Source organism: Pogona vitticeps, chromosome 14, assembly GCF_051106095.1.
Source record: "Pogona vitticeps strain Pit_001003342236 chromosome 14, PviZW2.1, whole genome shotgun sequence".
Classification (NCBI taxonomy): Eukaryota; Metazoa; Chordata; class Lepidosauria; order Squamata; family Agamidae; genus Pogona; species Pogona vitticeps.
The window spans coordinates 10,937,130-10,949,834 of NC_135796.1; the positions used below are offsets into that span (position 1 = coordinate 10,937,130).

Here is a 12,705-nt window from a genome sequence, read left to right on the forward strand (position 1 = left end):
ATGGCTGATGGTCGGATTCCAAAAGATCTCCTGTATGGAGAATTAGTGCAGGGAAATTGCCCCAGAGGGAGACCACAGCTGCGATACAAGGACATCTGCAAGCGGGATCTGAATGCCTTAGGAATGGACCAAAAACAGATGAGAAATCCTGACATCTGAGCGTTCAGCCTGGAGGCAGGCGGTGCAAGACGGCCTCTCCCAATTTGAAGAGACCCTTGTCCAGCAGGCCGAGGCCAAGAGGAAGTCACGAAAGCAGCAAAATCAGGGAGCTGGACAGGGGACAGATTGCATTTGTCTTCAGTGTGGAAGGGATGGTTACTCTCGAATTGGCCTTCTCAGCCACGCTAGACGCTGTTCCAAGTCCTCCATACAGATCACTTTACCATAGTCTCTCGAGACTGAAGGATGCCTAATGTAAAATGGTAGTTGTTGCTGCCATGTACTGTCAAGTCGCTTTCTTAGGTATGATAACTCTCACAGACTTTTCAAGGAGTGTGAGATGTTCAAGGAATGGTTTACAGTGGCCCCTCTCCCTCCACCCCCATCAGGCCTAGTCTACCTGCTCCACCACCCTAGCTTTCTGATGGCCTCTGTGGGATAGTGTGGTAACCTCTATGCTCAAGCAGGCCATAATACGTCATAGTGACAAAATGAAGGCTATGTGGTTTTTTTTTCCTAGATTTCAACTGGGAATTCTCCCCTGCCCTCTTTTCTCACCACATGCCCCCCCTAAAATTTGGAGAGAGGGGTGACAGACAAACACCTGTTCTTACCTGCAGGCCTTTTTTTAAAGCTTTCAAGGAAGCCAAGCAGGGATTTCTGCTAAACTGTGACCTACTGAGAGCCTATTACTGAGATTTGGTTTTGGCAAGTAGGTGATGGTTGCAATTAAAAAAAAAACACCATCCGTTGTCTCTGTACAGGTTTTATGAGTCTAACGAGTCAACCAGGTCTTGGTGTCATGTTTGCACCGGAGGCTCTTCACGGACCGATGCTCTGCCTTTAGAGAGTCTTGCTGAAGCCTTTCCCTCATATCTCCAGTGGATTAATCACCCTTTCGGAACAGGGAAGGGAGAAGTCCCAAAGAGAAGAGGGCTGGAGTCACTGTTCGGGATTTGATTACTGACTAATGTCCAGGCTTTCCCTTGCCATTAGTTTTGAAGAAGACCCAGGTAGAATTTGTCCCCTTCAGAGGCTGGTTTGTAGTTTTCTGTTTATGCCTAGAAGGTGTAAAATTGAGCCCCTTTAGTTCGTTATCTGCTCTGTGCGTTTTCCTGGGAGTTCTCCACAGTTATGTATCCTTGTCCAGCTTGTTTTGGCATTCACCCTTGTCCTTCCTCAATTAGCATCTTAGCAGCCTGAGACTCTGGCTCCGTCTGCTTTGGGCATAAATGTTCTGAAGGGCGGCAGATCAGTCAATCAGTCCTGAGTTTTCCTTCTCCCTTTTCCTTTCTTCTCTTATTTTTTATGGAGATACTTGTTCTTACGTGCTGTCAAGTTGCCTCCTCCGACATAGGGCAGCCTTATGGATGTGATCTCCAAAACATCCTGTCCTCAACAGTCTGGCTCAACTCCTGTAGACTCAAGCTTGTGGCTTCCTTTAGGAAATCAATCCATTTCTTACTGGGTCTTCCTCTTTTCCTGCTGTCTTAACCTCTCCCAATATTATTGTTTTTCCCAGAGAATCCTCCCGTCTCATCATGTGGGACAGCCTCAGTGTCAACATTTTTGCTTCCAAAGATAGTTCAGGCTTGATTTGATCATTGAGATGTAAGCCGCTCCGAAAGCCATTCTAGTTGTAGAGCAGAGCTTAATTGTCAAAAAAATCATTTGTTGGTTGTTCTGGAAATCTTTATGCCTTGCAATGATAAATCTGTGCTTAGGTTTTATTAGTTCTAATTCCCAGATGATTCATGCTTTGTCATTAAAAACAAATATCCACGAGTAGACAGCATTAAACATTGTTTTTTTTAAAAAAAATCTCTGCATATAGAAACATAGCACATCAGTAAAGAGGCTAAGCTAAAACAACGTACCAGGGTGGGGAACCTTTGGCCCTGCTGATATTTTAGGCCACCACTCCCAAACTCTCTTACAATTGGCTATGCAAAGTGGGACTGTTGACCAAAACATACAGAAGGTTGCCTACTCGTGATGCAGGTAATGGGGGAGGTTGTAGGGAGGGAGGGAGGGAGGGAGGGAGGGAGGGAGGGAGGAAGGAAGGAAGGAAGGAAGGAAGGAAGGAAGGAAGGAAGGAAGGAAGGAAGGAAGGAAGGAAGGAAGGAAGGGGAATTGAAATTGGAATGCATTGCGGTCAATGACTAGAAAGATTTTAGGATTGTTGAAAAGTACAACTTGTTTTTCTGTGACATACGACTGAATATTTCCAAAAAGAACCCACCATGCCAGAATCTTTGTTTAGGCTTCATTTTGTCAAATTTCAGGTAATGGTGTAGTTCAGTTGTTCCCAGCCTTGGATCGCCAGAGGTTCTTGGACTAAAACTCCCAGAAGCCTTCACCACTAGTTGGGCTGGACAGGATTTCTGGGAGTTGTAGTCCAAGAACATCTGCAGCGCCAAGGTTTGGAGCCACTGGTTTATAGGTTCAAAGTCCTGCTACTTCAAAACAAAAAACAAAAAACCCTACATATAGAAAACAGTAGCACCGATCAGGGGAAAAGTGTAGGCTGATAGTGGCCTTCCCTTTCTCTGTTTGTGTGTTTGTTTGTAACTAAAAGAGATTGAAGGGGTCATTTTGTACATTGAAGATTGAGATAAATTGGAGGATTTGAGGCTAGAAATGAAAGAATTGGGACAATTGATCTGTAGAAGACTTGTTCAGTGTATGGGAATCCTCAAACTACAGAATTATTATTTTTATTTGTGTACCTGGTAGCTTTTCTAGTGATGCATCGAGGTGGCCGTTGTGACTCCACCACCGCTGCTGTCTATTTCCTTGTTCCCTTAAGTGTATCATAGCCTGCATTACAAAAGATAGCCAGAAGCTGTTCTCTTTTTTTTTCCCAAGGTCTTTCCGCTTTTCCAAAGCTTGATGGGTTTTTGCTGATTTTATGGGAGAATTTGGCTGGTGTCTGAGATGGTCATATTTTTAAAAATCTCTTTTTTCTTTCTTTCTCTCTCCTTTTCCTTTTCTAAAAAAAAAAAAAAAGGATGTTTCAATGTTGATTGCAATTTCTTAATTGCGTTTAACAGTGATCCCTGCTGGTTCTTCACATTCAGCATCTGTGCAAGCCACGTTCTATTGATGGCCTGTTGTGAGTTCAATGGAACATCATGGGATACCCCTGGCCCGTCGGGCAGCACTGGATGGAGGTGCCTTTAGTCCCATGTACCTGGCATGGTAAGCAGCAACAAAGTGGGGTTAATTTACCTGTGTTCTCAATGCTCAGGGACCCCACCTGTGCAGCAGGGCCACCTTCCACCTCCCCTCCTCCCTTGCTTTGATGCGGCTTTTGCGCCAATTAATTTTGCTGCTTGCTTCTCGTGTCTGTGCGTGCTTTGCTGTTTTGCTGCTTCGTGCTTTCTTCCCCCTGAGCAAAAATTCAAGGTTTCGTTGAATTCTCTGCTCTTTCTCCTCCTCCATGTGCTATTATTGTGATCTCGCTTTAGGTTAACCATTTCTCGTTGGGTTTCACAGCAATTGGTTTGCTACTAGGCTTAAAAGCAAGAGTGGGGGTTGTTTGTTTTTGGTCCATGTTGAAATTGTCCATCCGTTGCAGTATTGGGAGGGATCAGATGTACCGTATTTTTCGCACCATAAGACGCACTTTCCCCCCACAAAACAGGGGGGTGGAAAGTCTGTGCGTCTTATGGAGCGAAGAAAACAGATTATATTTTCATGTTTTCTTCTCCTAAAAATTTGGTGCGTCTTATGGAGCGAAAAATATGGTAATTCTTGGGATTTTCTCCCCTCCGCACCCCAAGCCTGCAAAGTATAACTATATTCTCTGAACACTGTCTTAGGAACAAACCCTGATACGGCAACAAAACTCATTTTCTAGGCAACAGCTTCTTGGGCTCAAGATAGTTTTGTCTCCGATCACTGATCAGAAATAACAAAGAAGAATCTTGCAGACTGGCTAGGAAGCCATGCCGTGGGCTGCGTGCCATTCCCAGACCAGAGGTTTCCCACCCCTGCCTTGGCATTTTGGGGAGGAGGTAATATACTAGGATTCCTAGGATCGTAGGCTTTCACCACTAAGCTTTGCAGCCCCTTTAAGAAATCCATTACTATCTTCTCCCTGCTCCTTCAAGCTTCCTTCATTAGAGTCGCTTAATTTAGGGGAGGGGGCGGAAAGTTGTCTATTTGTGGCTATTGTAAAATGAAATCAGAAACTCTTGCCAATGCGTGTTTCGATTTTTATGATGGGGAGAAACCCCCGGAAATGATCAAAACGTCTCTCCCCAGCTGGCTAAAATTGGCTACCCCTCGTTTTATGCTTAGGAAGAGTGTCAGTGTGGATGTGTGTGCTGCATATATGGCACACACAGCCAAAAGAGGGACATGCTGGCCGCATGGGCTATATGTACACCACACACGGCCACATGTTGGAGGGTTTGCATCTCCGGCTGGACATGGGCGTGCCACTTAGGACTGAACATGCACCCCCCCTTCTTTCCCACTGCTTTTTCTTCTGTTCACCTTCTGCCTTGACCTTTGCAATGCCCTCAGCGCTGTCGTTAGTGCAACGGGGGGGGTCTTTCTCAGTGGCACGGGATGCATGCGCTGGTAGAGCCAATGCAGTTTTTGGCAGAGAAAGAGCAAGCTCCTGCATTTTTCCCCCTGCAGTCAGCAAATCACATACCAGCCAGCTGGTAAATTCTGCCCTCCTCCCCCCCTCCCTTCTTATAAAGGATGTCACTGTCAAGTTTTGCTCGCCCGGAGCTGAGCTCCAAGGTTCTGCCTCTACAGCATTGCTAGGCTGCCTATCCTGCTCATTTGAAGCCCTTTTTTATTTCTCGGAAGGTGGAGAGGGCTCTCTCTTCTCCAGCTTCTCCTTGTTTCCCTTCCAGGAAAGCTGCATCAGACTTGTTCATCTGCAGCTCTTGCGACGTCTTCGTCTTTCAGCGTTTACTTCCTCGAGTGTGTAGCTCCGGGAGCCAGAATCCTGCCTAGAAGCTGCACTTTCTAGCTTTAATAGTGTTTCCAAGGGTGGGAGAAATGTGGGTCTCCCCTCCCCAGGATGTTAGCCTGGCGCTCCCAGCATTCCTCACCGTAGACTGCTGGTACCTGTAGTCCAGGAATTCAGTGGTTTGTTTACCTTGATTTAAAGTTTTGGTTTTTTTAAAAAAACCTCTGCTCTTCCCCTCTCCAAACCCAAATGGTTTGCCCATTATCAGTTCTGCCCTGGATCGTGCTGTCAATAGGCAACCTAGTACCTTCTAGATGTTTGGACTACAGCTCCCATAATCCCTGTCTGTCAACAGTAGGGTGGATCATCATCATAGGCATCCTTCAGTCTCGAGAGACTATGGTAACATGCTCTGAATCGAGGAGTGTCCTCTCCAGAGCATGAAGCCCGGGTAAGGTAATATGGAGGATAGGCTGTTAAGTAGGGTGGAGTTTATGCACTAATATGATGGTTCCCAAACTTAGGTAACCCAGATGTTCTTGGGCTGCAATTCCCAGAAAACCCGGCCAGCACATCTGGTGGTGAAGACTTCTGGGAATAGCAGTTCAAGAACATCTGGATTATTCATGGTGGGGAACTATTGCTCTACTACATCTGGGGGCACCAGGTCACCTGCTTTTAGAATAAGACCAACAGTTAGACCCTTTGTTCTTTGGACAAAGGGAGACATGCACTACATATATGAACCAAAAAAAAAAGTCCACGTTCTCATTAGGAATGAACTATGGTTCTTATTTTTTTAGCAATATTTGCATTTCCATTCTCTCTGAACACTGATATCATTAACATCCTATATGGACAATTTCTCATTATGTGTTCCCTGCAAGGAGGGGGAGATCATTACGAGATGGTCAAGTATTTACCCCTCCTTTTGGGCTGGGCTTTAACTTTTTTTTGGCAAGAAGCCCATTTTATTTGCCCCGATTTGGAAGCGGGTGCCGTGGGGAACCCACGAGGGCTTGAAAAGCCAAACAGGACAGCAATATTGTTTGTTTCGAGCAAGGAGAAGGAAAACCTCTGAAAATCCAATATTGGAAGTGGCAGGCATTCCAGTTTGTCATGATGCATGGCCTCTGCAGTTACAGTGGTGCCTCGCTAGACAGTTACCCCGCATAGCAGTTTTTTCGCTAGACACCGACTTTTTGCAATTGCTATAGCAATTCGCAAAACAGTGATTCCTATGGGGAAATTTTGCTGGACAATGTTTGGTCCCTGCTTCGCAAACCGATTTTCGCTAGACGACGGTTTGCTTTTCGCTAGACAATGATTTCGCTAGACAGCGATTTTAGTGGAACGGATTATCATCATCTAGCGAGGCATCACTGTATACCAATGTGTCTTGATAGGAAGTTGTTTTGGTGAGATCACACCACTCACTGCATCAAGTTCTTTCTTCTCCAATATCTTACTGTGTCTGCTGTCCATATAAGCAGAGCAGCACACAAAGAAAATCTTTTTCCATCCGTTTTCCTTGCCTTTTCAAAAAATCTGCTCAGCTTTTATTTGTTGGTTTACCATTGTACACACAGTGGTAGTATTGAGGGACACAAGCTGGAGAACGGGTGACAGTATTAAACTGCAGGTTGCAGTGAAATGTTAAGTGTGCAGTGTAAAAAAAATGGAAAACTGCATTTTAAAAAACTGGAGAATTTCTAATATACATGTTCTGCTTGGGAATCAAGGGCAGGTATCTGGACTTGCAAAATCCAGAGTGAAATTCAGAGTTGGAGAACTTTGGGAGCAGGCTGGATTTGTTTTAAATCATGATGTCAACTTAAAAAAAATCTGATTTCTTTGATGATTTAAATAAAAAGTAGGTTTTTTTGTTTAGAATATTGATTTAAATTATGATTTAGATTGTTTTTTTGTTTTGTTTTTAAAGAAAATCATTGATTTTTATCCACCTTGTTAGGGAGGGTTTCTGCTTGCTATCATGAAAAAAAAAATATTACCTAACATCGGAGTCACTTCGTCCAGATTTGGAGGAGAGGGATTGTTGCTTTAGCGACACTGCAGCTCCTCTGAGGGTGCTGGTATCACCCTCTGGTGTGTCCGTCCCCCGCCCCCCTTAGTGGCACTTTTGAAGCTCCAAGGCTTCAAAGCAGCTGATTTTATCCTTTAGAGGAAGTCTTATTGTGTGTGCGTTTGTGTGTATGTGAATGAGTAATGAATGACACAGGTGTTCTCTTGCTAGTCGATCAGCATTGGGGTCTGTGAAGCTTGGGGATGGGGGCCCTCTGTGGGCTCAGGGAGACTTTGGCATGTCCCACCCGGAACCAGTCCCCAGTCAGTCATGCCTTGCTTTGAAAAGCTAGTACTGTAGTAGGGTGTAGGCTTCTGGAGGTCCAGAGATTTTAGATTAGGCATCCTTCAGTCTCGAGAGACAATGGTAACGTGCTCTGTATGGAGGACTTGGAACAGCATCTATTGTGGCTGAGGAGGCCAATTCAAGAGTGACAATCCCTTCCACAAATCCAGTCTGTCCCCTGTCCAGCTCCCTGATTTTGCTGCTTTTGTGACTGCCTCTTTGCCTCGGCCTGCTGGACAAGGGTCTCTTCAAATTGGGAGAGGCCGTCTTGCACTGCCTGCCTCCAGGCTGAACGCTCAGAGGTCAGGATTTCCCATCTGATTTGGGTCCATTCCTAAGGCTTTCAGATCCCCCTTGCAGATGTCCTTGTATCGCAGCTGCGGTCTCCCTCTGGGGCGATTTCCCTGCGCTGATTCTCCATACAGAAGATCTTTTGGAATCTCACCGTCAGCCATTCTCGCAACGTGCCCAAGCCAACATAGACGTCGCTGTTTCAGTAATGTATACATGCTAAAAATTCCAGTTCATTCTAGGACTACTCTGTTTGGAACTTTGTCCCACCAGGTGATACCAAAAATGTGTCGGAGACGACGCATATGGAACATGTTCAGCTTCCTCTCCTGGGAATCGAGTAGGAATAGTCCCGGGATGCTCTTTTCAGCTGCTTACTCGGATAGAGGCAGTTGTTCAACAGCTTTGAGTTCTGTGTTAGAAAAGCATTACATGGGCAAATAAAATTAAAAACAGGTAAATCCAATAACATCACCTTGGCTAGCTCCCCAGTCTTAAAAACACACACACACACATAGCCAGAAGTGTCCTTGTGGTCTACCCCAGGCCCAGTCTGTCTTTTAATAACCAAGCATTCCCTGACTCTGCCTGGAGGTCCAGCATTTTGGCTGCGCTTGCAGAAGATTCCCCCCCCCCCGGGTCTCCTGTAGCAACGTCAGCACAAGTCTGCCCAAACTTCTGCTTGCCTGTCGGTTCTGTTAATTGCTTCACCTTTGCTGCTGATCAGAGCCTTGGGGGAAAGCACCAGCCATGTCTGAAGAGTGCTGAGGTCTTGCGAGATACAAGAAGAGCCCCATGGGACCAAGACGGAAGCAGGGATGGGCGAAACACCTGCCTGTGGATCGCTGAGTCCAGCCCCTGTCAAGCAGGCATGGTGGGGGAACTGAACTTCCAAACTCTGGCTCTGCAGCTAGAGATCTAAACCATTGATGTGTCCAGCAGTTCATGCTGGTGTGTTTTAGCATCCATCAGCTTTGCCCTGCATAGCCAGTGATGGGGATATGCTGGGCAATACAGTCCGGGAGCATCTGGAGGATCTTGCTTTATTCATCCCTGAACTAAAGAACCTTTTAGCTCGGCATCCTGTTCCTTATAGTGGCCTACCTGAAGCCCCTGGGAAACCGAAAAAAGTGGTTGTGATACAGTTACTTGGCCACAGTCACTTTCTTCCTGACATATCTACCTACCTACCTACCTACAGTGGTGCCCTGCACGACGATGATAATTCGTTCTGTGAAAAATCGCTGTTTAGCGAAATCATCGTCATGCGAAATGCGATTCCCCATTGGAATGCATTGAAACACATTTAATGCATTCCAATGGGGAAAATACCTTGTCCAGCGAAGATTGCCCATAGGGAAGCCATTTTGTGAGCACCGATCAGCTGTAAAAATGGCTGTCCTGCGAAGCATGGGTCCGGAAGACACAGGGCAGCCATTCCGTGAAGCCGACGATCAGCTGTAGAAATCGTCGTCTTGCGAACAATAGATCCGTGAAGCACGGACCAAATCAACATCCGGCGAAAATTGCCCATTGAAATCACTGTTTTGTGAATCGCTGTAGCACTCACAAAATGTCGTCATTATGCAGGTTCGTCGTTTAGCAGGGTCGTCGTCTAGCAGGGTACTGCTGTGTCTGTCTGTCTGTCTCTCTCTCTCTCTCTCTGTGTTTGTGTGTCTCTCTCTCAATGTCAGTGTAGAGTCGGCAGGAAACCTTTGGCCATCCATACGTTTTCGGCCAAGTAAGATCTGTGACCAGTATAGGCAATATAGGCACAAGCGCGCAATCAAGCCAGATCAAAGCTCTCCACCTCTAATCATCTCTGGCCCCAAATGCTTCCTTACTGTGAACAAAAGACCAGACGGGACCCTTAGAGCCCTATTTTGAAGGAACAAATTGGACTGGTGTTTGAGTTTCCCTGCAACATGGGCAACGGAAAGTCCTTCTCCCGGCACCTGGAGACAACAGGTCAGTTTAGAGGACGTACAGAACAGTCTCCGTGGCACTCAGAGCTTTGTCCTCTGAGAGAGGAAAACGGGCAAGGGGCCCAGGAGCGACAGCTGGAACGCTCCCTGCTCCAGAAACCTATTGCTTGAGGCAGCCTTACTGTTCCTGATGGTAGGTCTAGTCCTACGGCTGCTCTGTAAATGCCAGTGGTTAAAGTATAAATCTTGATGCATCGTAATGAGTCTTGTCTCTCGTAAATGTGCTTAATCTTCACCCAAAGCCATCAGAGTCAGTCACCATCACTGCATCTTAAGAGTGCTCTTGTTCATATAACTGTATCAAGTAACTTCAAAATGATGATGAGCCTGGCGAGGCTTTCAAAGTTGTATGAGAGGCTCGAAAGAGTGGCTTATCATGCCATGAACTTTCCATGGCCAGCCAAGCACTTGAGCCCAGTTTCCCGGGTACTCTTGTCTGCTCCACCACACTGACTTTCCTTAAGGTGGTAAATTTGATGCCCACATCATGTGTTGTGTTACAGAGGCTTTCCTCTCCTGAATCTCTCTAGTTTTCAGTTTTATAAACATTATTTAAAAAAAAGGAGGGAGGGAGGGAGGGAATTATGCAAGGGGGTGTGGTGTTTCTGAATATTGTGTGCATGTTTTACTTCTGTGAAGGGGTTCCCACACCAATATCCAGGCTGTTGCCTTAGCTCCTAAAAGCAGAGTCCGGGTAAATACCATGCTAAGCAAGGGGTCAAAAATGTGTGGCTAGAGTGCAGCCGATGTACTATATCCTCCCCCTCCCCCCAAATTGGCATATTAGAGGGGAGGGTAGCCATCCAGAGGAGACCAAATAGCGAGGGGTTATTGCTCACCTCTGTTGTAGAGAGAACTTTAGCTTCGATGATGCCACTGTCGCTTCTCCACGTGTCTTGGGTGGCCTTTCTCAAATCTTACAGTTCTTCTCTGCAGAGGGAGAAGATGGTAAGAAATGGAGGGGTTTTCTTTGAAGAGCATGGCTTCTGTGAACATGAAATCTGGAGAGAAAGCGGAATGACACCACTTCATTGGGGTGAGGAAGGAGTGCATCTTAAGCATCCGTGTCTGTGATTTGGGATTACAGTGGTGCTTCGCTTAACGACGATTCCATTCCAGGAAAATTGCCATTAAGCAAAAACATCGTAAAGCAAAAATAAAAACCCCATTGAAACACATTGAAACCTGTTCAATGCATTCCAATGGGGTAAAAACTCACAATCCAGCGAAGATCCTCTATACAGCGGCCATTTTCACTGCCTGTATAGTGAGAAATCCATCCCTAAACACAGCGGGGAGCCATTTTAACCATGTGGCGGCCATTTTGAAACCACCAATCAGCTGTTCAAAAATGTCATTTTGTGAAGAATCGGTTCCCAAAGCAGGGAATTGATCATCGCAAAGCGAAATTCCCCCATTCAGACCATCGTTTTGCGATCACAACTGCGATCGAAAAAAGATCATTGTTAAGTTGTTTTGTCGTAATGTGAGGCAATCGTAAAGCGAGGCACCACCGTACTTAAGCAGGAGTAGCCTAGGGGCAGGATTTTGAAACAGACGTCCAACAAACCCCTTGCATGGCAGAATGCAAGTGAAGCTGTTGAACACAGAACAGTGGCTCTCAAGCTTGAGTTCCCAGCTGTTGTTACTGCACCTTAGTTTCCAGAAAGCCTCATCAGGATAACCAATATCCAAGAAGAGTTGTCAGATTTGAAATCCACTAACATTGGAGGTCCCAACGTTGACAACCACTCATGAGTCCTTAATCTTCAAACATTGTTAAAAGAAGCAGTTGTTTGGAAAGATTATGTTTTAGTCATTTTTGTTTGTTTGTTTGTTTGTTTGCTTGCTTGCTTGCTTTACATGGAATGTAATCTTCTGTTGTTGGAAGCGCCTCACTTCCCGCACTTGATTTTTATCTCGCGCCGAGCCAGTCTGAGGTGGTAGGTTTCTCACTATATAGCTGCTATTCCCACCCACACCTATGCTTCTGAAATGACACCAGCAGCCTTGTACAGCCAAGCTATGCTGGCTTATTTCTTGGTCTATTCGAATGCCTTTTCATGAAATTCATCCTGCCTGATAAAACTTCAAATAAGATGTTTGGCTTGACATCTTGTCCTGAGACCCTCCTTGAGTCAGGGAACTTAATTGTTGAACTATAAAATAACTATAATCTTTGACACTAAAGTGCCAACGTTGAAAAGGCATCAATCTGCAAATTTGGCTTAAAAATACAGTGATGCTTTATGCCAATAAAGGTTGCTTTGCTTGCTTTATACAGTGATGCCTCGCAAGACGGAAATAATTTGTTCCACGAGTCATTTCGTATTGCGAAAATTTCATCTTGCGAAGCGCTGTTTCCCATAGGAATGCATTGAAATTTAATTAATGCATTCCTATTCGTCTTGCGAAGCACAGCCATAGAAAAATTGTCTTGCGAGTCACCAAAAATCACAAAACGCATTGTCTTGTGAGTTTTTCGTTGCGCAAGGCATTCGTCTTCCGAGGCATCACTGTAAGTGGGTGGTACCTGCTCGATGGAGACTTGGGGCCAAACAGTACAAAGGAGCAGCTTTGCAGTTAGAAACAGAACTTGCTTAAGTGGCGAGGGGTGTTTGTTCATCTTATCGCAGAGTCTCTGCAGTTCTGCAGGTTTCCAATTGCTTTGCTTTTGCTTGATGGATCAAGAGATACATAAAAGGCTTTGTTTGAAAATTGATTGTGCAGATGAAGCATCTGGAGAGATAACATCTTGTCACAACCTAGTCAAGGAGCTGGCTTCTTGTACAAGTTTGGTCATTCAGAGCCAAATTGATGCTCCGGCAAAAGATACAAGCAGCTGAGAGAGGCAGTTTTAATAAAAGATGACAAGGCTGCTGGCGATGGTGGCAAAGGGCCAAATCCTGGGTCTTGTGCATGCAAGTCATAAGCAGTAACCAAAGAGAAAATGCAGGGGAAAGCAAATG

At 45.5% G+C, this 12,705-nt stretch overlaps 2 protein-coding genes across 7 annotated transcripts in view; both read left to right on the forward strand.

The window, feature by feature from the left end:
* The window catches only part of HIC2 (HIC ZBTB transcriptional repressor 2), a 131,100-nt gene that overhangs the window by 98,257 nt on the left and 20,138 nt on the right, over positions 1 to 12,705 (forward strand). Inside the window, exon 3 of one of the 5 annotated variants that reach the window (XM_072983156.2) lies at positions 3,213 to 3,360. The exons of the other annotated variants lie outside the window; for them this stretch is intronic. The gene's annotated coding sequence lies outside the window, so the exon portion shown is untranslated. The remainder of the gene's footprint in view (positions 1 to 3,212; positions 3,361 to 12,705) is intronic. 5 annotated transcript variants of the gene reach the window in all.
* The window catches only part of UBE2L3 (ubiquitin conjugating enzyme E2 L3), a 227,381-nt gene that overhangs the window by 96,963 nt on the left and 117,713 nt on the right, over positions 1 to 12,705 (forward strand). The gene's annotated exons all lie outside the window — the stretch shown is intronic.